Source organism: Pipistrellus kuhlii, unplaced genomic scaffold (genome assembly GCF_014108245.1).
Source record: "Pipistrellus kuhlii isolate mPipKuh1 unplaced genomic scaffold, mPipKuh1.p scaffold_m20_p_54, whole genome shotgun sequence".
Classification (NCBI taxonomy): Eukaryota; Metazoa; Chordata; class Mammalia; order Chiroptera; family Vespertilionidae; genus Pipistrellus; species Pipistrellus kuhlii.
In genome coordinates this window covers 889,036-891,824 of record NW_023425556.1, presented here as the reverse complement: position 1 = coordinate 891,824, position 2,789 = coordinate 889,036, and the positions used below count along the sequence as shown (strand labels likewise).

The following is a 2,789-nucleotide window of genomic DNA, read 5'->3' as shown; positions in this document are numbered from 1 at the left end:
TAAAGCCTGCCCATCCTCTAGGTCCCCAATAATGTATTAATTCCTCTTAATTCACAACAAAATCTTGCCATCACATTTTAAACTTCTCCACGCATGTGCTTTTGGAATTCTTTCCTCATGCCTCCATAAAAGGACCAGTCACGCACACCAGCAACAGGTGGGACACTACTTCTACCTTTGCTTTCTTTTTTATTCTTTTATGGCTCATTAAGTTGTTATTTATCTATAATACAATTCACCAATTTTAACTGCATAACTTGGTAAATTTGGGTAATTGTACGCAATGTAACTAGCATGGTGATTAAGCTACGAAATATCTCCTTCACCCTAAGATGTTTCCAAGTGACCATTTCACTTCTACATCCAATTCAGCTGCATTCCTCCCTACTCCCACCCCAGGTATCCCTTGAATTGTTTTCTATCACTATAGTTTTGCCTTTTATAATTTTATTTATGTAGTATTTTATGGTGTGAATATATCATGAAATATTATCTATTCAGCAACTGAGGTTCATTTGGGTAGCTTTCACTTTTGGGCTATATGAATAACGCTGCTTTGAACATTTATATATGATTGTTGCTTCGACATAACTTTTCATTTCTTTTGGTAAATGACAAGGGGTATAATTGCTGGGTAATATGATTAACTTTAGAAGATGTTGCCATACTATTTTCCCTTTCCATGTCACCATATTTCTTACAATATGTGCAATTAGATGTGCAGAGATGATGCTGCATGTTAGGGGGACTCCAAAAATACCACTGGTAAGATTGAGTGATGTGTCAGCTCTGTCAGCCCCTGTGCCCTTCACCACACCCACCTGATGTTGTTCATGCCGATCTGGTTTGGATTTGGCTTGTTATAGTTGGGGATATAAACTTGCTCTAATGCACTCTCAGCTTTAGCTGCTTTCAAACGTTTCTGCTGCACTTATCTATTGGTGGTCTTCCACATGGATTAGTACTGGATGATGCTGATGAGTAACTTTCAAGGTAAAAATTTTTGGTGGATGTTACTGAAATCTTTCCTATATTTCTCCAGGACCTCCTTGGATAAGATACTGGCCTCTGAGACTGACCACTCCTCCATTTTACCCCAACAGAGCATGAGCCCACCCTGACACACCAGAACCAAAATGGCCTTGGCAAAGTCATACAAGTTCTTGTGCAGAATGGGGTGGAACAGGATAATATCCTGGGAGGCAGCTGCAGTGCTAATGTGCAGGCTGGGTTGTCAGATGGAGCTGCTGCTGTAGTCAAGGGTCTGCTTAAAGTTGCCCAAGGAGTGGGCCACCACCAGCAACTGGTCAATCTATTTGTTTATGACTGAGCCGTGTGTCTCCTACATCTTGGTCTCCAATTTAAACTGATCACGACTGTACTCCTCTCCTTCCAGTGGGTGATGTCAGCCTGGTACTGGTTTTCCACAGGAATCCCCCCTTTGTCAGCCAGCAGCATCTTCTGCTGCAGGTCGTAGATGAGATAGTAGAAGAAGTCCTTCCACTCCAGGTAGGACTTGAGCTACTGAGTCTCACTGAGCAGAGAAAGTAATGCTGCACTCTCTTCTGATGTGGGTGTCAGGCAGAGACTCCAGCTCTCTTGAAAACAACTGCTCCCAGTGCTGCACCTGGTACTTGAACTTCATGGGCAGGTCAACCATTTTTGGTTCTCCATCTCCTTGATTTCCCCTTTCCTCGCTATTGTTGACCCCAGTCTAGTTTTGTAGCAAATGGACTGGTTGGCAAGCCTGTCTGACAGGGTGGCTGGGGCAATGAGGATGCTGGAGATGTCCCCCAGTAGAAGCACACCACCTTGGACTCCTTTTTCCCATCAGTCTTGTGGAGCTCCTCAGTTCTCTGGAGAAGTTCTAGAAGTAGATGTATTGAATAGTCTCTGACCCTATACATGTTGGGGGTCCATAACCGGCAGCTGTTGGTCCTGGTGGCAGGCCAGAACATGGTGGGCAGGCTGTTTAAAGTGGAGACTGCAGACACAGCTGCCACTGATAAGGCCCCATAGGAACCCAGGCCCCCTAAATTATCTTTATGACTTTTACATTTGGTCGGACACTGCCAAATTATTTTCTAAAAAAAAAAAGGTTTTAGTAATTTGCTTGGTTTTCCTTTCATAAGGGCCATGCTAATTTTTCAACAATCATGCATTTCTTTTTTATTAATAAGGCATCAAGAATATATGTATATATATATCAAAAAATCTCTTAAGATACAACTTAAATACTTGTATTTCAAATACAAATTTATTTACTATATATATATACTATATATATATAGTAAATAAATTCCAGATACCAGAGCCTCTGCTTGGGTCGCCAGGGAGGGGGGTGGGGTGGTTGGCTTTCAAACCACCACAGACCCTTTGCCCATGCTGCCCCATGCCCCAAGGGAACCCCACCCTAATCTGGGACACCCTTCAGGGCAAACCAGCTGGCCTCCACCCATGCACAAGGCCTATCTAATAAGAGTAATATGCAGATTGGCCATCACTCCAACACAAAAGATCAAGATAGCTGCCCCCATGTGGTCAAAGATCCTGCCCCCATGGGGACACAAGATGTATGGTGGGTAGGCTGTTTAAAGGGGATGGTCACCACAAGATGGCCAGAAGAAAAGGGCAGTTGGGAGGCAACAGGACTGCAAGGGAGGGCAGTTAAGGATGATCAATCTTCCAGGAGAGGGCAGTTAGGGGTGACCAAACCAGCAGAGGAGAGAAGTTGAGGGCAAACAGGCTGGCAGGAGAGCAGTTAGACATCAATCAGGCTGGCATACGAG

The 2,789-nt window shown here is 43.9% G+C and overlaps 1 pseudogene; it reads right to left on the bottom strand.

Annotated features, from left to right (window-relative positions):
- Positions 1-564: 564 nt before the first annotated feature.
- LOC118706740 lies at positions 565-1,907 on the bottom strand (annotated as a pseudogene).
- Between the last annotated feature and the right edge of the window lie 882 nt (positions 1,908-2,789).